The following is a 24,315-nucleotide window of genomic DNA, read 5'->3' on the forward strand; positions in this document are numbered from 1 at the left end:
AAACAAGTCACCCCACCTTTGAAACCTGAGCTGGCCAATCGCATTTGGTATATATTGTCTATGAAGTAAATCACAACCCTCCTGAACAACACATTACCCAAATATCATTCAATTTGGACAACTTGCTTTAACCTCCACCATTCACCTGTTTCTGGTTCTGCCTAATCGGTGACAATTACAGTCCACACACCCCCCCTCCCCTCCTCCCTGCCCCTTATCCTGTGCTGCTCCTCTCCCACCTCTATTCTATCCCATAAAAAATAAAAAAAAAACATATTTGTTCAGTGCAGCCCACATCTACCCTATGCCCTTGATGCTATTTGTTTATTATTAAGTATTTAAAATGAATACCGCTTGTACTATGTGTTCTCTGTTTCTATGGTTTTTTTTTCTATATGTTGGCATGTATCTGTGTCATGGTTTGAAAATAAAGAGTTTAATAAAAAAGACAATTTAAAGAAGAAAGTACCTTCCCTCCCCCACCACGCCTATTTAGGTACAAGTGTGGATGTGTGCAACTCTGCACAGGTGCGGGTACTTGCGGGTTTTTTAGTGGGCATGCACAGAGCCAAATCACGTAATTTACACTATGAAAATGGGCACATTTTTAACTCTATATCAGCCCAAGTTTGTACAATGCAAAGTAATGTAGCACATCTTCAAATACCGAGCTAGTTCAACAAATAGGAGCATGTGAAATATCATAGCGCTCTGAACTGACATCATTGTGCGGCTCTCACAATAATTTACGTTAAGAAATCCACCATCTCTCTTAAAGATAGCAGGTGAGAGAGAGGAAACTGGGGGTAGAGAGCTGGAGAACCCAAAAGCGGATTCTAGCTGTAATATTTCCTTGGGACCATGAGGCTCAGTAATATGCACCTTCTTGAAATTTTTGGTTATTTTGTTTTTCCACATAGAATAATAATCATAATAATATAAAGTAAGGCTTAGCACTTGAAATCAATCTTTTTTCAAATTCATCTGTTGGGGCTAATTGTCACCATGTATACACTACCACTCGGAAACATGCAAATATTCTAGTAAGTCAAATCTCAGTTCTGATTTTCAAGCGCAACAGATATTTCCACCCGTTCACCATGAGGTGCAGGAGTGGGGTAGGGTGGGCTGGGCAGCAGGGGGGCATATGGCTCCCGGGCAGGCCAATGAATGTAAAAATGTTTTTTGGGTCGCCTAGTGGTTCAATGGGAATCTGGTGCAGGCAGCATTGCATACTACACAACACAGCTGTGTCCTCCATTGATAGAATATTGTACTATAACTTGTAGCACAATATTCTATTAATGGATGATGTGGCCACATTGAGTAGTATACAATGCATAGATTGCCTGCAACACATTTCTGTAAGGTAGTGGTTAAATCTCCTTCAGCTCAGGTACCTTAAGACGTCACTGTGACATCAATAGGTCATGTGATTGCAGCAATCACATGGTACACAGTGCAGGAGGCTGCTAGGAATCTTCCAGTTGCTGTGATGCTGGCAGATACTGGTGGAGAAAATGGTAAGGAGTGATGAAGGGGGATCAGTGGGATGAAGGGGGGCATTAGTGTGATGATGGGACAGACATATCTGTTATTTGTTGCTCTTACTGTTGTGATCTTATAGCTATATAGTGTTAGATATATAAAAACCCCATTACAGTCAGCCAGGAATGTAAAAAAAAGAGGCTGTAGGGAGAAGATATAAAAAATAAAATGAAATATAAAGTGAGGTTGCTTTTTGTTGCATTATTTTCCTTATTTAAGATTTACCATTTATAATAATAAAGTGTCGCTGGGTTATACAACACTAAAACAGTCTCTTTTTTATATTGATAAATATATATATTGTACCGAAAATCACCCTTTAAGGTTGGGCTGCTACTTATGGGCCAGTGTTGTGTGCTTGCCCCCTGGGCTAAAGTCTACCAGCCAGCCCCTGCTGAGGTTTGAGTTCTCATGTCACCAGAAAACCGGGAATGCAATGCATATGTGAGCTACATTCAGTGCTCCTAATTTAAATATAATCTAAACAAAATTGTGAACAGAAATGGCGCTATTGGTAAACAATCCAGATACTATTATAAATGGAATTGAATGTCCATATATTTTCAATTTCTGGTAATTTTCATATCCTTGGTGTATCCAATCCTCTTTATTCAGTGTGCTTCTCTGTATTCGCTCATCAAAGGAATATGTAAAACAAATATAAAACAAACATAGTGCAACCTGTTTTTGCCATATAATTATTAAAGGAATAATGCTATCCTTTAAGGCCCGTGTGTAGATATGATAATCAAAACACCTCGTGAAGAAGAATTCCTAAAAATCCCCTTAAGGGTGTACACTTACTGAAACAAATAATTTTTACAACAAAAAAATCACAACAGACATCATATTTCCTTGTATGCCCTTGTGATCTAGTGATACAATGTAGACACCTCGTGTAGAAAAATAAAAAACAATTCTTCTTTTGCCCCTCACTAGAACCAAATGATAATCAGGCACATCATGAAGTATCTAGATCTTCCTTTCTGATCCCGATATAAACCATCCGATTGTACTCGTCCATTTAAAAAAATAATAAAAGAAAAGAGCAATGCTCCATAGTGTAAAATCCTTAGACACTTTATTGTAAACATATAAAAACGAGGCCGTCATAAACAAATGACTCCTCACATATATTCTTCCTTAAAACAAGCTCCTACAACGAGGATAGGTGGCCTCTTACCCCTTTCCGGAAATCAGTGAGCGTGATGTTATATCACTCAGCATGGAGTGTCCCGGGCGAAACCCTTGCGATAACCGACTTCCAGAGGAGTAGAGTCTTCACACTATCCGAATCCCCGTTGGAGCGTCTGACGTCACTCACTGCCGACGCGTTTCGATTCAGAAATCTTTATCCAGGCATAGTGAGTTGACAAAATGACAGTCTTTTATCCATAGTGCAGTCCAATCATATGTATCTTAACAATATCCGGAGTTTAAACATTTAAAACATTTATGCCACTAAATGGCAATACAAAATATAATTTCAAAGCAAAGGGATAAACACATCCCCTGAAGGATAAAAACGGACTCTATATACCAACAGTATTCATAGATTTAGAAGGTGTTAGTAGAAACCCTCCTTATTAGAACCAACCGGTAAGAATAAAACCTACATTATTCGATCATATACAAAGGACATCATTCTATATTCCAAAGGATCAATTATCTAGTACATAAAAAGAACATATTTGCATATTCCAAGGGATCGATCAACTAAAGGCATATTTATAAAACCCACATTGGTCTACATAAAACACCAGGATGAACAGCAGACTATTATACTGCCCTACCTCTTTATAATGGATATCTGATTCTAAAGAATCAGAAAATATAGAATATAGACATGAGAAATGCTAATAAAAAAACGTAACAGTTTCACTATTAAAAAGCTCTTATCCTTATTTAACTCCAAAAAACAAACAAATTTCATATCTACCTTCCTTATATTTCTGAAAAGAACAAATCCCTTCGTAAATAGATGGAATATTACCATATGGTATTTATTACTCATAAGATACCATCCCGTGATACCCAAGGAGTAGGGAAAGGAAAAAAAAAAAAAGGGGAAAAAAGGTCTCACATAATAAAATGACTTATTTCCTTATCCCTCCCACAACAATCAGATGGACCTCCTTCATATATATTAAAGATATCCCATCTTTTATTCCTCCAAAAATGGAATTAATATACACCATGGGAACCTTAATTCCGAATGGTCTAAACACTGATTTTGAGATGAAATGGTTTTTGGAGGAATAAAAGATGGGATATCTTTAATATATATGAAGGAGGTCCATCAGATTGTTGTGGGAAGGATAAGGAAATAAGTCATTTTATTATGTGAGACCTTTTTTCCCCTTTTTTTTTTTTTTCCTTTCCCTACTCCTTGGGTATCACGGGATGGTATCTTATGAGTAATAAATACCATATGGTAATATTCCATCTATTTACGAAGGGATTTGTTCTTTTCAGAAATATAAGGAAGGTAGATATGAAATTTGTTTGTTTTTTGGAGTTAAATAAGGATAAGAGCTTTTTAATAGTGAAACTGTTACGTTTTTTTATTAGCATTTCTCATGTCTATATTCTATATTTTCTGATTCTTTAGAATCAGATATCCATTATAAAGAGGTAGGGCAGTATAATAGTCTGCTGTTCATCCTGGTGTTTTATGTAGACCAATGTGGGTTTTATAAATATGCCTTTAGTTGATCGATCCCTTGGAATATGCAAATATGTTCTTTTTATGTACTAGATAATTGATCCTTTGGAATATAGAATGATGTCCTTTGTATATGATCGAATAATGTAGGTTTTATTCTTACCGGTTGGTTCTAATAAGGAGGGTTTCTACTAACACCTTCTAAATCTATGAATACTGTTGGTATATAGAGTCCGTTTTTATCCTTCAGGGGATGTGTTTATCCCTTTGCTTTGAAATTATATTTTGTATTGCCATTTAGTGGCATAAATGTTTTAAATGTTTAAACTCCGGATATTGTTAAGATACATATGATTGGACTGCACTATGGATAAAAGACTGTCATTTTGTCAACTCACTATGCCTGGATAAAGATTTCTGAATCGAAACGCGTCGGCAGTGAGTGACGTCAGACGCTCCAACGGGGATTCGGATAGTGTGAAGACTCTACTCCTCTGGAAGTCGGTTATCGCAGGGGTTTCGCCCGGGACACTCCATGCTGAGTGATATAACATCACGCTCACTGATTTCCGGAAAGGGGTAAGAGGCCACCTATCCTCGTTGTAGAAGCTTGTTTTAAGGAAGAATATATGTGAGGAGTCATTTGTTTATGACGGCCTCGTTTTTATATGTTTACAATAAAGTGTCTAAAGATTTTACACTATGGAGCATTGCTCTTTTCTTTTATTATTTTTTTAAACGGACGAGTACAATCGGATGGTTTATATCGGGATCAGAAAGGAAGATCTAGATACTTCATGATGTGCCTGATTATCATTTGGTTCTAGTGAGTGTATACCCTTAAGGGGCAAAAGAAGAATTGTTTTTTATTTTTCTACACGAGGTGTCTACATTGTATCACTAGATCACAAGGGTATACAAGGAAATATGATGTCTGTTGTGATTTTTTTGTTGTAAAAATTATTTGTTTCAGTAAGTGTACACCCTTAAGGGGATTTTTAGGAATTCTTCTTCACGAGGTGTTTTGATTATCATATCTACACACGGGCCTTAAAGGATAGCATTATTCCTTTAATAATTATATGGCAAAAACAGGTTGCACTATGTTTGTTTTATATTTGTTTTACATATTCCTTTGATGAGCGAATACAGAGAAGCACACTGAATAAAGAGGATTGGATACACCAAGGATATGAAAATTACCAGAAATTGAAAATATATGGACATTCAATTCCATTTATAATAGTATCTGGATTGTTTACCAATAGCGCCATTTCTGTTCACAATTTTGTTTAGATTATATTTTGTATAGGGACGTTGAGGGGATTGTGCACTGTGATTCGAAAGGCTGCAATTGGATAGATTGCGCGGAGTATCTGAATATTGTATTGTGTCCTAATTTAAATGTACAGAATAAATGAGCATATGTGAGATATTTTTTAATGGTTATTTACTACCCCCTTAGCTGAAACCAAGGCCAGATGTCGAGGCTCTCTACAGGAACAGAGGAGAAGCAGAAACATAGGTATCTCAAACAAGTTTTTTACTATTATGATTCCAAACTGATTTTATAACTGATGGTAAACCAGGGGATTTCTTTAGTTGTTGACATAGCAACAGTTACTTTAATTACTTTTCTCAATGTGTTTAAACATTCAACAAATTTAAGAGGCACTGTATTATCTTACTACTTTTAGTTATGCACATTATTGACAGAGATACATAGTATTCAAATCATCATAGATTTGTAGGTTACAGGTTTTGTTCAAGGTGTCCCATATAGTCCCCACCATCATAAGAGTACCATCTGTGACTCTGCTGAGCCAAACTGTGCTACTGTGTTGCTGTCAAACTGCCAATCAAACGATATATGATTCTACATGTGGATACCAACTGCCAGAGGCTAAAACTGTTCATCTGTACATTACCATCCCTTCAAAAAGAGAGCAAACAAGGCTTGTTCCTTATGGATCACTCAAATTACTCAAACTGAGCCAAGAGAGCAGTACCAGAGGCAGCTGTAGAATATATCTATTAGCAACATCTTTCAAGATAACCAAACACAGGTTGTAACTAGATTTCTTCCCAATTTTCTTGTGCCTGTTGTTAAGTGTTTCACAAATTACCTTGTCATTGGAAGTTGTTTATTGTGTTACCTGTCTCCCATGTCTAAGCTTTTTAAAGAAAGTAGAAAAGGAAAAGGAATGTTCCTGCCTTTGATAAGCAACAGATTTGTTTTGAAATGTGGAATAAAAAGCTCTTTCTGCTTTTCATAAATTGATTTATTGATGATTATTCTGTACCACGAAACAAATCAAGAAACTGTGATATAGACTAATCCATAAGGGCAATAGCTATTACTATATAACATTAAATTAAATATGTATTGGATAATGTACCCAAGCTGTGAAATTTAAGAATGTTATAAATCATCAAGGAGTTTCATGGATATACAAAGACATAAGGATCTGTTACAGCCACCGCGACTCTATCTTCTGCGTCCCAGCCGTCGCTATGATGACCGGGACATCACTTCCGGGTCTCGTCCCGGCCGTTGCCTAGGCAACGGTCGGGACGCTGCAGTACATAGCGCCGCGCCCCGGCATTAGGTGTAGCTGGGCGTGCGCGCTAATAAGCAAGTGAAAATCATTATGACAGCCTCTAGGGCTGATTGGATCCCATTGGCCAGTATCTGTTTATAAGGCAAGGAGGGCTTAGCCTCCCTGCCGGTTATAGTTCAGTCTCTCTGTGCCTAGCCTGCTCCTGCGCTATTCTTGGTGTGAACTTTGGATTTGACTACCTGTGTATGACCTATTGCCTGTCCCTGGATTCTGAGCCTTTGCCTGTGCCCTTGACCTATTGCCTGTCTCCTGATTTTGATCCATTGCCTGTGATCCTGATCCATTGCCTGTCCCCGGATTCTGAACCGTTGCTTGTGACCCTGACCGTGCTGATACCTGACGCCCCCTCCGGTGCTCCGTCCAGTCTGTGGATCGCTGGCCTGCCTCTGTTCCATGTGTCATCTTCTGTAACTGTATGCAGCTGTGTGAGTATAAACTTATACTACTTTGAGTTTAAGACCTGGGGGCATCTGAGTAACTGTGAGCATAACCAGTCTCTACAGGAAAGGTGGCTGCTAAAGGTGAAGACCTCTTCTACCCGTCCTATAAGTTTATGCCGCATTGGTTGTCGTAACAGGATCCAGCTGTGTGTGTGTGTGTGTGTACCTAGCTGTTTTGTGTAAGGTAATTCAATCATCTCCAGAGCAGATAGCACTGAATGGAAAACCAATAACATGGAAGACTTTGGTGTTAAAATAAATTGTCCATACCAAACTCAAATCATATCCATGCAATGGAATAAAGTTAAAAATTAGAAGACAAAGTCCTAGTTGCAGATATACAAATACAAAGTAGTCCATTCATATCACATCCCCCGACAGAAATAAGAAGGGGATGTTACAACATCTTGTGGAATGGGTGCCAACTTGAACAATGTCATAGGTTGGGATCAAGCAGAGCATGTTCACGGGTAGTTGGTATACTTTTTGGAACCATCATGGGCACATTGTGAGAGGTGCAGTCATGTAAATAGCATAGAGGGGTGAGGAATGAAGCAGAGAAGTAGTAGTATATAACACACTTTTTGGTACCTGAGAAATATATTCTATATATATATATATATCTTTGTCACTCTGACAGTACTAAGCACTAAAGTTATTGCAGTTGTTTATGCAAGTATTTATATTGCTTCTGTTGTATAATTGAACCATCCTATTTATATATATCTTATGCTGTGTTGACCTTCTTTTCCATTAAGCTGCATAACAAGTTTTAAAGACTGTAGGTCTTTCTGTTACTTTTACTATTGATAAGGAAATGTAAGGAATTGGTTAATGGTGAAAGTTCTATATGGATATATATAGTTATGGTAACTGCTACAAAGTAGTACAAACATAAGTTTAGCACAGTGTATACTGCTTATAAATACTACACATCTCAGCGATGGTTGTCATTTTTCTTGAACAGATGGGACAAATATAAAACATTTTATGCAATAGCAGTTCTCCTTTAAGAAAAGCCATAAAAAGTATATGATGTGTTTTCTGCCATAATTTTAAAAAAGCTGAAACACAGTGATTCTGCATATTATATGGAAGCTATCAGTCAATGCATTCTGGCTTGGGTTGCTGCTTTATGTAACATTGAAAGCATTACACGATGTGTTAACTCTGACTTGTGAAATGTTTCTGAACTTGAAGCCTCTGATTTGTCCGTTGGCTAGGTGCCAAGAACGTGCTCATGTGGAAACGACTTGCCACAAGATTAAGATTTGACAGAGATGCAAAGGCAAGCAGCACTGCACTGCCAACAACTGATCCATTTTACTGGAATACCAAGTACGCAAACTGACATAATTCTTTCAAGCCTTGGAAGTATCATTTGCATTCTGAGAGGATACAGATTCCTGTACACCAACTGAGTGATTACAGTAACTGAAGAGTGGATTATAAGAGTACACTTCTAATTATTTTGTTAAAGTAATTGTATTCAGAGACCAGCTATCCAAACAATCAATTTAGGATCTGGCTCTCATGATACTTTTTTATTTCTCTATTGCTGGCTCAGCATATTATAAGCAAACCCATTTTAACTTTTTTAATTTTAGATAATGAAACCTTTATTTAACCACAGTCTATAAATAGAAAAAATAATTTACTAAGTTGGAAACATAAATTCTGTTGTCCTAATGACCAAGTGACTCTTGCAATATGATATAAAATGTCAAAATGCAAAGTTAATTTTAAGTTTTCACAATGACATTCAGTGTGGCTAGCTTCCTGCTATATGCCACAATAATCCAACTGACTTTAAATTTCAGAATTATCCAACAAACTGAAAAGGAAATTTCAGAATGAACTATCAATGACATTCCAGATGTATTTAGCTGCCTGTCAGTGACAGTCCAGGACTATACCAGTGACTTTCGGTAGCTTACCAGAGTTATACAGATTACTTTTTATGACCTTTCAGAATTATACTAGTGCCTATCTAGAAGACCAGTATAGCCATGGACAGGGGCAGGCTGGGCTGAAGCCTGGGGGACATCTGCCACCTGGGTCGGTCCCGTAGAGGACTATCTTGGGCTCTGAGCCACCTTCGTGTTTTTCCTTTAAAATATTAATAATATGCGACTGAGTCGACTCTGGCCCCCCGGGCTAAAAATCGCCAGCCCTCCCCTGCCCATTATTATCGTTTATTGTTATTAAAACGCAGATAACCACATTTTTACCATTATTTTATAAACAAAAAAACAATTTAGCTCCACTTTCTGCTTCCTCCCTGTTTATAAAAAAAATCTCCTATACATGCTTCATTAGATAAAATAGCTGCTAGCATTCACAAATAAATATATATATATATATATATATATATATATATATATATATATAATTTTCAGGAGAATTAAATATAGGACCATTTTCTATGTACTCCATACTCTCTATTTTTAAAGTGCTAACTTAAACAATGAGAAAATACTATAATGCTCAAAGTGAAATGACTAATTAAATAATATGAACAGGCGTACTCTTTATGCGTTGAATATGTATATGTGAATCGATTTAGCTGATCAGAAGAATAACTCAATTATGAAACAATTATTGCATCTTATATTTATAAGTCATTGGTCTGGTTTATTTGGTTGTCTTTCTGGTTATGCACCGATTGGAATGAATCCAATGTGTGGTGATACAGTTGGCTCCTGGTCCAGTTTAGGTTAGGGTCCCATCGGACCTTCCGTTGGTGTACATTGGGCAGCACTTTGACCCGGGGAGACTGCTCTGACTTCCACTGGATGGATTGGATGAAAACTTCTCAGAAGAGTGGCAATTGGACTGAGATGCCTAATGGAGTGGATGGGGTCCCAGCTAGACCTCCCGTTGGTGTTCGCTGGGCAGAACTTTGACACGGCCTGTTCTGGGCCTTCAACTGGATGGATCTGGATGACAATGGAACAGGTCGAAAAAAGAAGGCGTCTGTCCCTGGCACCGATGATGAGTGCTGGGACGGCGCCTGACAGGAATTTCTTAGACACTTCATTAGATGTCTTCCATTTCTCTGAGCGATTAGTAGTCTACAACAGAGTGCTAATTGTTTCTGAAAATTTACTGCATATTTACTTCACACTCATAATTGTATATATGGCTACCAGCCAGAGCCTGTTATTCTTCTGTTATGCCGAGATCTCCACTGCACAATCTGGTTGACATAACTAGACAGAGAATTAACCACTAGCACATGTGCCCTGAATGATGATTAGAGTGTTTTACTTGGGGTTACAATGAAAAGAGTTTTCTTCAACATTTAACAGCAATAATTTAATTACTTTGACAAAACTAATAAAGAAGCATTATAGATTTGGACTGTGAGTTGAGCAATAGTGTGAAGATACCGGGTTTATCTGATCCAATGCTACCCACTTCACACTGGCTGGCCACCCACGGGTGCCTTCCTATGCCAGGAAAATCTAGCCAGTACCTTCTAAGATTCATATAGTCATTCAGGCAAATGGTGTTAGAAAGTAAAGCAATGCATTTATTGTAATAAAAACAATCACTAGATTATTATTATGTACACACAGTAAATAAATGCCAAGTAGGTTTACCACATTATCTATCCCTTACCCCACTAGCTTAAGGAGTTGCAGTCACCTGGCTGTCCAGACTTGATGAACCATGAATTCCTCTCAGCTGCATATGTAGACTCCAGTAGAGAACAACAACTCAAAACCAGACCTTGCACCTTCCAACAATCAAATCAGAATCAAAACAGAAAGAATACCTCCCCCCCTGGAGTGGCTCCTTATATGTAGGGTCAAATTTCCACACCTCCCTTGGCAAACCCCTGGCTCTCTTTCTCTTTAAACATTGGTGGGTCCTGGATCAGGAGGTTGGAGGGGAGAGTGGAGATGGGCTGTGCTTTCACAGAAGCCCCCTGCTGGGATGCAGACAAAATGTCTGGACTAGTCCTATGGAGAACAATGGATACTAATTGGCCTCCCCCACCTCAAAGATAGGGTAGCAGTCAGCCCCCCCTAAAATTAACCCCTTACACTACTTTGTGATGTCACAGGATCCCCAGCTGTTCCATGCTTCCTGTAGAGAAAGGAAGGAGAGAATGAATGTAGCTCCAGCCACCTCACCTGTATCCTGGACACCACCTGATCTTTACCCATAACCCACCTTCACTTTAAGGACAATGAATAACAACCTCACTGCCACATCATTAATATATAATACACAATATACATATTTACAATGTGGTACAATGTCCCCTTATCCACATGTAATTAGGCACTACAGCTGTAGTTTGTTGAGCTAGAGAACAAAAGCAAGGGCTGTTATAATCCACATTATGTGAGAAACGAGGAACAGGATGGTTACAGGGTTATCAAAATCGTTTTGTTACAGCTTGTTCAATGGTTTTGAGCATTTCTACCACTATCAAATGAATAACCAGAGTTGCTAGTAGATAGGCAAACAAAGCTCAAAAAGTTATAACCAGAAAATACCAGGAAAGCACCACAGAACTCAGAGTTAATAATAATATTTTACCCACTCCTGCCCATATTTAGCTGGCAAGTGTGAGCTTGAATGATATGGCTGTCTCTGTTTTGATTTTTAAACAATAAAGGGTGCAGCAGAGGAGTTTGACTGCAAGTTATTTTTTGAGTGTAGATGGTAGCAAGTAGTATATGTTCTACATCCCACAAAATCATTGTCTGACACATATAAAACAGTTAAAAATTTGTGAAGACAGTGCCGAGCATAATACTAATGGAAATTCTGGCCGCACAGCTATTCTGAGCTGACAGATATCCACATGAGTTCCAGTACAGCACAAAACCAAAAGTCTTCTCTGGAACCAATAGAGGAAGAAAGTTCAGTTAAGATAAATGGTGAAGGACAGTTATGGCTGCCAACAGCTCATGTTTTAGGTCTCCACCTTCTACTGTCTCTCCTTATTCCAAACCGCATCACACCACCGGTAGCTGCACAGCTGACAGTCGCCAGTGGCGACTGTGGGCTTCTGCTGCACAGTAGTGAGACACACTTTCCATGCCAGCAGCTACAATTGTTATTCAACTACGTTATTCAACTACTTTATGTATTGTATCAAGTATTCCCCACACGGTTAGATGGTAAGTTCAGTTGGGCAGGACTATCTTTATCTTCTGTATCATTTCATTGCATTCATTTCGATGTACAGTGCTGCATTATATGTCAGCCCTTTATTAATAAAATATTTTTTGTAAAGTTTGCAGGACTTCTTTGATAAATGCCCGCAATGTTATAATGACAGCTGCATGCTAAACACTTCTTATGAATGTAATTGTAGTGTTATTTTTGTCTTTTGGCTAAAATAAGCATTTTAGCCAAAAGACAAACAGGGTTTTCTTTTTGGTAGCATGTGGGAATAAGTACATTTTAATTGAAGTCAATGGTATAGAGAAAAAGATGGGGGAAATAATGTGCTCTACATGTCATTTAATTTTACTGCAATGCACAGTTGTTAAATTAATGTATTTTGTATAAGATTTGACACTTACAGGGACCCAGGAGATTCATATAATTACATTTTTTCCTTTTTCGTGCTTTTAAAAATATGAAATAATAAAACAAGGGCGACTAAAAAGAGTCACAGGAGATTCTACCCTAACCTTAAATTTGCAAATAACAATCATGGTAAGAATCTGCCAGTGCTGACAAGCAAGAGAGACTTGATATAGTATTGCTCCTAACTGCTCCAGCCAGGGAAAGCCCAGTTTTTGTATTTAGCAATTAGAATGTTGTCTGCAGCGACTGTAAAGCTAGAAACCAAATGGCATATTGGCTCACTAGGTTGTCATTCTCAGCAATAATACAGTGATGGCCTACACATAGAAGCACTCAAATGCTAACTTTATCATGATGTTTATAAGCAGTTTGTAGAGGGGGACATTGCAAAACATGGTGTCTGGAAGGGAGTACATCTGGTCACATGTTTATTTTTTATTAATTTTTTTCTCTTTTATTTTCCTATTACCTGTTTCCTGGTGTAACTTAGGCCACTTCATAAGGGGCGTGTTTGCATAATTGCAAGTGAGTCTATAGAGGAGGTGCAAATAAACATTAATGATGATGACAAATGACATCATTAGCTAGTCACGTCTGCTTGAATCGTTTCGGCATCACCTCTCCAGCTGATAGTGATTCCTTCATTGCTCGTGGCTATATTATAGGATTTAACAGTCGATTGTGTGAAGTGTTGCTTTATTGTGGTCAGTCCAACACAGCACTGGAGCTCTATAGAGACACGTAAAAAAATAATAATAATCAAATAGAGAATAAGTGTTTTCGTGCTTCTAGAAAAATTCAATAATAACACAAGGGAGACTAAAAAGAGTCACAGGAGATTCTACACTAACCTTAACATTTGCAAATAACAATCATGGTAAGAATCTCAGCAAATGATTCTGCTTAGGCCAAATACATTACAATTATGTTTGGCTAGGCTTATGAAATTGTGTATGGTTAGAGTACTATGATTGACAATTTTAAAGTTAGTACTGTAAACATATTATCCTCTCGCGACATTTAGTTAATATTTTTGTTTTGATCAGAACTTTATGCCATGAAAATAAAACCAATAATATACAGAAAATATATTTTTGCATTGTATCTCGGATAAATAAACGTTATCCAATTTTTCTTTTGAATATCTAACGTATATGCTTTTGTGATAACATACTTACATATCTTGTTTTTCATTTTTTAATTTAACATTAAGTTATTTTTTTTAATAATGTCATTTATTGGTAATGTAATTTATTGGTAATGTTTTGATTATTGCATGATTCTCTTTTTTCTGACATTGCATCTCAGTTCTCATTTTATGTTGTCCTCCTACAATGACATTGCATTTGTCAGCATCAGCAGCAACAGCTAAGACTCAGGGAGCATGTCAACATGTGTATTCCTGTTTTGGGATGGCCAACTCAAAGGTGATAGATCTGTTCCCATCTTGTGTTATCATGGAGACTCTGCAGACTGTGCTGACTGACCTAGGGCCTATGATCAGTATCTGCACAACAAAACCATCTACTGACTAAATTGTTGGATGTGTTACATTTCTGTGTGTTTGCATCATTTCAGACCACAGTAGTTGTGGCAGCAAGAATGTCCCAGACAACTCTCAGTCAGGTAATGAAACTAGTAGTATGGGGTTTCCTATCGACGATCAATAAGTTTTAATCCAATTGATATTGGATGAGGAAACCCTTTGACCAATAAAGCAGCAGATTTATAACATTATTCCATTTCTGCATGTAATAGGGCAGTGGATGGTACTCATGTAGCCCTGTTACCACTAGGAAGAAATTAATACATTGTTATATATACATGGGCATTGAATACATGCTGCATGTAGGGGTTGCAGGAATAGAGGCAGGTCATAAGGCCTCTGACCATCAGGCTCAGGCTCAATAGGGCCAGATGCAGGGCCAGGCACTTGTGTTCACCCGCTCTGGGTGGTTGTTCCGCATTTAGAAAAATGAGAGAAAAAGATAACATTTTGGTTGCCTAATTTTTTTGAGCTATCTTCTTAATCCTTAAAAAGAAAAACAAATGGCATTAAGCTACTTCTTTGGAGATGGAATTACATTTTTTTAAGTTTTAATAATAATAAAAACTATTTTTTTATACTAAAATAATAATATTTTTTCCATGGGCCTAACAGAAATATTACTTATTTTATTAAATCAGTGTTTATTTCAAATGTTATTTATAAATATAAAAAGATGACTATATTTTAAGTATATGGGAACTGTTTCAAAATATATGCAGTATATTTAACACTTGCATGGTTGTATTTTTGTATCAATACAAAGATCTTCCCCTAACACATATAAGGTAATCATGTATACATGTCTATATGGATATGGTAAAAAAAAAAATAGATATTGTATACCTGATCATACAGAATTTGCACACATCCTCGAAATATTATATATTAATTGTATTACATTTTTCAATCAGTTGCACATCTCTTCTTGGTCTCAGTGCTGGTGTAGCAGATAGTGTCCATTGCGTTGACCTGTTCTGTTATCTATCTACGCAATCTTGAGTTTTGTCCTTGTTCTTGATGGTAGAAGGACAAGAAAAGGAGACAATGACTGATTTAAAATAATTGGCTTTTTTTATGAGAGTCAGTGTTGGCCAATCTAAATGATTGTGAATGTGTAACTTCAGAGAGTGTGTAGGTATTTAGATTATTATTTATTTATTTTTTTGTGTTTTTACACTTTGCCCAAAAATAAAACAATTTGTATTTGCTTATAAAAACAAGTCTGGGAGAAATATTAATGTCTATAAAGTAGAGCTAAATATAATTGTTGCTTTGGTGCATAAGCTGAAAAATTGATTATTGCATAATCCAAAAGGATATAGGCAATAAAATAAATAGAACAAGATATGGAAAACCTAACATCATTTCACAAAAATTATGTATGTACTCTATTATTAGGGAATGTTTAAATAGTAAAAATAAAAGATCATTCTGACACTAATATTTCCCTTTTTCTCATGCACAGATGCAGCTGATGAGGAAATCCGTCTTTCAACATGAAGGCAGAGAACCCAGGCATACCTGGATGGCTTACAGGACCAATTAAGTACTATGCAGGATTGTCTGGGCTAGGATAAAAACATTAATCTGTTATTAAAAACATTAAAATTTTATTTTTCCCCAAAATTATCTAAAAATAAAAAATGTATTTGTGTTCAAAAATCGCTGCATCATTGAACATAATTTGGATGGTTTTATTCAAGTGCAGTTAATGCATTAGTAATAAACAGTTTCAGCAGTGTTGCAGTGACAGTACAGTACAGTACAGTACAGTATACCTACACCTAATAAGTTGTTAATAGTGATTGTACTAAAGTGTTTATTGGGTACAAATGGGGCAGTCACACAACATTTTCAATGAACAATACATAGACAATCAATACATGCATAATAAAGTTAATTATATCCCAAATAAACAAAAAACTATTCCTAATGGGGATGAACCAGAAATTAGAGATGCTCAGGCTCGGTTCTCCGAGAACCGAGCCCACCCGAACTTAGCAGACCCGAGTGCCCAGCCGAGACAGCTTGGTACTCTTGCACACCCTCGGAATTGAAAACGAGGCAAAACGTATTCATTACGTTGTTGGATCTTGCAAGTTTTGGATTCTATAAGTACGGCTATCCAGCGCCATTTCAAAGAGAGACACAGAAGAGGTAGCACGGTTCATGCCAATCTCTAGTGCAGTTGGGCAGCTTCATAGCTTGAAAAGAAAGTGGAGGGGAAGCAGTGCTCTTCAAAGTCTCCAGTGACATTCTACAGAGTTATAGCTAACCCAGAAACAAAAGAGTTCCATTGCTCCATTGCTAATTGTCATTGCTGAAATAGAAATTATAGGGCCAGCAGTCTTGTTCTAAATCTGCAGTCACATTGTACTGTGTTATATAATTAACACACAAACAGGAGAGCTCCATTGCTAATTGTCATTGCTGAAATAGAAATAATAGGGCCGGCAGTCTTGTTCTAAATCTGCGATCACATTGTACTGTGTTATATAGCTAACAGACAAACATGAGAGCTCCATTGCTCCATTGCTAATTGTCATTGCTGAAATAGAAATAATAGGGCTGACAGTCTAGTTCTAAATCTGCTTTCACATTGTACTGTGTTATATAGCTCACACAAACAGGAGAGGCCCATTGCTCCATTGCTAATTGTCATTGCTAAAATAGAAATAACAGGGCTGGCAGTGTTTTTAATAGGCCACCGTGATATTTTAGTGTGCCATAGCTCACTCAGAAATAGGAGAGGTGGCAGTGTTTAGTGCTGAAACATAAATTGTAATAATAGGGCTGTCAGTGTTCTTAAAATTCTCCAGTGACATTCTACTGTGCCATAGCTCATACAAAAACAGGAGGGGTGGCAGTGTCCTTGACACTCTCCAATCTCCAGTCACATTATTCTTGTCACTCTCCAGTCTTCAGTAGCATTGTTCTTGTCACTCTCCAGTCTCAGTGCCGTTGGTCACACAGAAACAGGGGCAGCAGTGCTCTTCTCAATCTCCAATCTTCAGTCACATTGTTCTTGTCACTCTCCAGTCTCAGTCATTATAATACTAATCCCTCTACCTCATGTGCTAAAGCCTATGTTCAAGTGCATAGTGGTTTTAAGTATAAGGGAAACAAAAATGTAAATAAAAAGCTAGTAATTTTTTAAAGAAAAAAAACACCTTTCTAATAACAGGAAAGTTTACTGTAGAAAAGCATAACATTGCCAACATGCCATTCTACCCAAAATATTACCAAGCATACCAGCATCAGCTAGCTCCCTTCTCTCAGCTAGATCTCAGCACCTGCAATCTACACTGTCATCATATTCACCCTCAGTGTGTACATCATCCTCTAACAATACTAATTCATCCCTGAAATCCACCATGGCATAGTTGTCACAATTTTTGGGAAATTCTTTTAGACCAGACCAAATGTCAAAAAGTTGTCCTAATTCAAATGTCATTGCTGAAATAGAAACAATAGGGTCGGCAGTCTTGCTCTAAATCTGCAGTCACATTGTACTGTGTTATATAGCTAACACACAAACAGGAGAGCTCCATTGCTCCATTGCTCCATTGCTAATTGTCATTGCTGAAATACAAATAATAGGGCCAGCAGTCTTGTTCTAAATCTGCAGTCCCATTGTACTGTGTTATATAGCTAACACACAAACAGGAGAGCTCCATTGCTAATTGCCATTGCTGAAATAGAAATAATAGGGTTGGCAGTCTTGTTCTAAATCTTTTTGGTCGTATGCCCAGGCATGACAATGGCCTTCTTCTTATCACTGGCAAGAAATGCTTTCACTGGTGCATGACTTGCCACAGTAGAGTTCATTAACAGCACTTTTTGCTTCGGTGCCTTAAGCCCATTGTTAGCTTGTTTTGTGGTGTCCCTAACAAACCAAGCACTTCAGCCATAAAAGTTGCACTACCTGTCGCTGGAGCACTTGCTTTGTTAAACTGAACATGTCCTTTTCAACATATTACATAAAGGTGGGTGGGGGGGCCCAAGCACAATTCCATCTTGCACCACTTTTCTTTTTTTTTCTGCCACTGCTGTGTGCAATGTTTCATGGATGTGCTGCCGTGTGTTTGTGTCATTGCTCTTTCGCTTAGCATCCAGCCAGCTCACTGCAGTCTTTGTCCAAAAGGGGATGAAAATATTATTGTGACCTGTGAGGTGTTCAAAATTGACTGGAATTGACTGGAAATTAGTGTTATTGAGGTTAATAATAATGTAAGAACAAAAAAAAATAGCAAAATTATGTGATTTTAGCATATATTAGCTATTTTTTCTAAAAAATACAGAACTAAAAAAAACACACAAGGGCGGTTTTGCCAAAATCAAAACCAAAACCAAAACACAAATTTAATCCAGATACAAACCAAAACCAAAACATGGGGTGCAGTGAACATCTCTACCAGAAATATGCAGCGTTACTGTATTCATGTACAATTTCCTATAAGGGTTCTTTTTTTTTTTTTTTTAAAATCCAACTTTATTATTGAAGAAGTTCAGCGTATGTAACAAATAAGCATTGCAAGTTCAGAGAAGGGGACCTGTCTTCAATACAAGGCAATATTAATTCACAAATATGGTATATGCTGCAACCTATATTAGAAAATGAGCATACATTATGCTACACGCACATGTACATTCAGGATCAATTTAGGTGTAAGTGTATCCGATGGAAACCTGATGTAAATCTTGCAAATATGCTGTTGATGCAGAGCTGGATGCATTTTTATTTTGGGTGCATCTTTTGTTAGTGTAAATTTTTATGTATAAGCTTCCAACTCACCATCAGGCCCTTTGATAGTAAATAAACCCCTATGGCTTATAAAAATAGAAAAAGAATCCTTTCAAATAATGTTTGAATGTTGGTTTTAGCCTACGTTTTTTATTAGTTAATATCCTGACTATAAATTCTATGAATCAGGTTTTGGATGCTAATTGTAATCACATGGTTTGTTATTTAACTGTTATTAATGTGTCTTACTAGCTTTCTATTAGCCCCAGCTGGTATCTCCAGTACAGTTGGAAAATGGTTAAGCAAAGTTTTATTGTAATTGTTTTACAACCTGTCACAGAGTGAGGTGGGGTGTAGATGAATAGTGTGGCCAGGAGATAAACAGCATCCTATAAACAGTTCTATTTACCCATAAATACAGAGATTTACCCAAATGTAAAATCAAACAGTAGTTAGAGGTGTTTTTAAATCATGTGTTATTATACTGATGAGAGTGTTCCTTTAAATCAGCCATTATATCAATCCTTTTTTATAGTACCTGACTTGGCTCAATTGACAGCTGGCAAATGCAAGAATACATTTTATTGGCTATATTTAAAAGACTTGGAAAACACTTGGAAAGCTTTAAAAGATTGATTATTAATTATATTAGCAGCTAGAGTTTGGCTGCAGAATTGCAATAGCTAGATTTTGTGGTCATAGTGATTTTGTAAATCACATAAAACAGGTTCTACAATCTATTGCTTAAAGAGCAAGTAAACCCATATATTTGCACAGCACGGTGGCTAAGTGGATAGCACTTCTGCCTTACAGCACTGGGGTCATGAGTTCAATTCCCAACCATGGCCTTATCTGTGTGGAGTTTGTATGTCCTCCCTGTGGCTTTCCTCTGGGTGCTCTGGTTTCCTCCCACACCCCACAAACACACTGGTAGGTTAATTGGCTGCTAACAAAATGGATCCTAGTCTGTGTGTGTGTGGTGCTATATACATAAATGGTGATGATGATGATATATATATATATATATATATATATATTTATATATACTTTTTTAATACATTCCCTTTATCTTAATCCATCCAGCATGAGATTTATGAGGTCAGAGACCTGCAGTCTATTAGGTAATAATGACATTTTGTACATTTTGTGGGATAATCACACAGGTCAAGGGATATTGGTTGTTGGGATATATGAGTCTCTGCCAGTATAATTGCTGCTATGTTTTGCCTTGAGAAGTCAGCATCCACCAGGTTTTTTCTGGAAACCTAAGGTCTGTTTTTCTTGTGTTGGTGATGGAGCGGTAGAAGATAAGTCATCACATATATATATATAAAAGATGTAATGGACAAAAAACACAACATATCCAGTTCAGAAATATTTCAATCTAAATAAAGAAGCGATTGATGATGATATTTTGTGTAGATCTGAGTTGAGCGATTATCGAGCTTATTGAGTGGAAGGAGTTTGTTATAGAATAAAAGCTACAAAACATATTTTCTAGTGTAAATCGTTATTAGTATCATTAATATTTAAATGCTTTTGTTGATGATAGTCAATAGGTTTACATATTTAACCTGTGACATTCAGTGTTTTCTACCATCAGGTGTCTATACAATGGAGCGATAGTCAACAGCCACTCTTCTTATACTTCTTATGGCTTATTCCATGTCATTAACAATTTACATTCTATTTATATGTATATGAGGCCTTTAGGGGACATTGCGTTCCCTTTACAAAGAAAGCCAGTGCTGATCTCACCAAACAACCTTCCAATGATTCAGAGTAAATGATATTTTAAAAGCAAGAGATTATTAAAATTAAAAACTTCAAAACCATATTATTATGTAATACCGGCTCCTATATGAGCTTACAGTTATATCAATATATCAGTCTGTGTAAGGTGATATTGAATTATATGCTTTAAGGCTCTTGTATACTAATACTCTACTGCTGTTGAAGGAACCTATATCGGACTATTACGTCACCATTATGGCATTAAGTTCTCCTTGTATGATGGAACAGGATTACTCTGTATCATGGGACCAGTATTATGTCAATGGGTAAATCTTTTTGAAGCTGAAATTGTCATCAGCACGAAAGTGTGAATATCCCCCAGATTTGATCAGATAAGTCTAATTTATTTTGTGCACATAGGTATGAGGTTAACTCACATTTGTGTGCATTCTGACCACTATTTCTTCTAAATATTTTTGGGAAGATATTGCCCTGGCTAATAGCAGGGCTTATGGAAGTTTGGCTGCCACCTTGTTGCTTTGGGAAATAAGTGCACGTTGAATTATTCTGATTGTATTACCAATACAGTACCACAGATTATTTATTTTGATTATTATTATTATTATTATTATTATTATTATTATTATTATTATTAAATAAACATAAAACGGGTCAGGCACTAAATGACTTTAACCACAATATGAAATAAACAATGACCTATATAGCTACAGCTCTCTCAAACGGGTACTGGAGCCCGAGCAAAGAAATACATCAAAAAGAAAAAACAAGAGAGAGCGCTAAGCTAAAAATGGTGCATGATTTAATAAATATGCAAATAACATATATAATATGACACAATAAAAAACTTGTTAATAGATGGCGGAGACAGGAAGTCAAGTCCCAAGTACTAGAAAATCATACATACAACCCACAAGTTGTTGTATCAAGGAGTAAGTATATTGATAGATGTCCACAATAGTAACTCCTCTTAATTACTGCTGCTGTTGAATTTCAAAAAAACACTCCTATATTAGACCATCCGTATAGCACAGCTATATCTGCGTCCAATCGTCTGCCAAAGAGGAAGCCAGGTATGTGTCCAATATCATGAGCTCTAACACAAGAGATAATAGATTGAGGGGTAAGAATTATATTTCTGAATCTAAAAATAACTCTGTAAGAAGAAATAAAAAATTTCCCCTAAAGAGTCCTGATAATAGGGATCATAATAGGAAGGCAGGGGTATCTGAATCTGTCAAATTTCGGGACCACCAGTTTTCTCCAACTAAAGCTACAGATCTCTCAGATCCTACTGACTCGTCTTCCTCTTTTTTAGGGAGCGGTCATTACCCATGGTCGTACGCACAAAGGTTGCAAGGAGCAAATTCATATACACCCAAAAGATTATGAGAAGACGAGTCAGAGGATCCTCAAATCAGTCAAAAAATACACGAAAATACCAATAGGCAAGGGAGTATTTAACTTGTCCTCAAAGACATTGTCCCAATCTGAATTATCGCTTTTACAGAAGGGACTTAAGTTTGCCCCTGCAATGAAGCCGAATTTGTTTGACTTATTTGTAGACTTAATAGATATGTGCGTACTGAGTAGGAAATGTTATTTTGCATGCAAGGCTATTAAAAGAAGCGGACAGGTGGCTCTTCCTATTCTATTGGACAATGACGATACTAGGGCTCTCTCAATCTTAGAATCTTTAAATACAGAGAATTTCAGCACAGATTCTTTAGAAGAGATGAGTCTATTTGATGTCAAGTCTTTGATCACTTCAACGAGATTTAGGAATAAATATAATTTTTATCCGTTGCAATTTAAAGGTCCATATATAAATAGCTTTTACAAAAGAACCTTGGAGGACTTTTGGGTGATGTGTGAGATATCTTCAAATTAACCCATTCGAGATAACCTAACACCCTAAGGAAGGAAGGCCATGAGAAATTTGATGTCAGACACTAACATCATAATCAAACCAGCTGATAAGGGTGGAGGTAGCCGTGGTTCAAAATAGGTCGGATTATTTGGCAGAATTGTCTGTTTATGAATATTGTGATCAAATTGGTCAAATATCAAATTTTGAAAGAATATCTCACATCTTTTAGCGAAGGAGCAGAGTCCCCACAAGCACAAAGTACTAGTGTAATGTACCCTGTAAGATGATTTGAGAACAATGTGCCATATATATCTCTAGGAAAATGACATTTTATGATGGTGATATTAAATACAATTCAAACAGGTTTGAATATGTGTTATGCTTCATAATATTAAAACCTGACTTTCAAAATACAATCAACTGTTGCCTACAAACTAATAGAACTGTCTAAATTCCGAGCAACATAAACAAATAACAAACAATGCATTATTATAATATTTTTACAAAACAAATTGACAAGAAAGTGTGGAACTTCTCAAGTTTATAACACATAGTTACAATGATTCCCACATGAGAGCAATATTCTTAGAATGTTTCTATGCGTTGTGTATTTTAATATTTTGTTTCTACAGAGGAAAACAGATGTTGTTTGTATATTATAGTGCCAGAAAATAAATGAACTACAGTACTACCCTTATGTTATTCATTTAATCATTTAAATTGCACTGTTGTACAAATAAAATCATGTCATATACTGTATTAATTTTAGATTAAAGCATACAAACAAAGGGACATTTGAAGTTGCACTTATAGTTAAAACAAAGTTGGCTACAATTAGCACTATACATTTATAGCATAGAAACAGGTTTAGGGGCGTTTTTTGTTGAGGTTTGCAAACCACCACATATCAGGTGCGATTTTTAGTCCTAATCTGCAGGATTTATTAGAGGGAAGCTGAAATATAGTCTCGCATCCTATGTTTGGTGGTTTGCAAACCCTTAAATAGGCAAAATACCTGGATAAACCAGATGGAAAACATCCGTTTTAACATTTTATAAGAGCACAGTGCTACTTAACTACGACCCAGGTCCTCTGGGGGAGGATCAAACCAATGATCTAGTCCCCACACCTAGTGCTGACCGGTCCAATGATGAATAACACTGCACCTCTTGGTACCCCTGACTGGTAAGTACCAGGGTATACTGTAACATTTTAGTGACTGTACTTCTGGCAGCCCATGACTGTTCTTGTATGCTCTACATGGGCACCAGTGCCACAATACTGTCACTTCCAGTGCCACGAGTGTGCAGTACAAGTGTTGTCGCCATAAGTAAATATCATATTAATAATAAAATAATATTAATAATATTAGTGCCCCTGTTGTCCTATTTAATAATATCAGTCCTTCTATTATTATAAATACTAATAGTAGTGCCCACATTGTTACAGATACAAATACTAGTCTCCAATTACTATAAATACTAATAGTTCTGTCTGCATTGTTACAAATACTAATAGCAGTGCCTCTGTCACGGAATTTCAGAGATGGCCGCTAACCAGTATTAGCACA

General features: G+C 36.8%; 1 long non-coding RNA gene across 1 annotated transcript; it reads left to right on the forward strand.

The window, feature by feature from the left end:
- The first annotated feature begins 1,463 nt into the window (after positions 1-1,463).
- On the forward strand, positions 1,464-15,942 carry LOC142157652 (uncharacterized). Its single transcript, XR_012692550.1, has 3 exons — positions 1,464-1,523; positions 5,679-5,738; positions 15,845-15,942. It is a non-coding gene; the product is annotated as an uncharacterized LOC142157652 (long non-coding RNA).
- Positions 15,943-24,315: the final 8,373 nt, after the last annotated feature.

Source organism: Mixophyes fleayi, chromosome 5 (assembly GCF_038048845.1).
Source record: "Mixophyes fleayi isolate aMixFle1 chromosome 5, aMixFle1.hap1, whole genome shotgun sequence".
NCBI lineage: Eukaryota > Metazoa > Chordata > Amphibia > Anura > Limnodynastidae > Mixophyes > Mixophyes fleayi.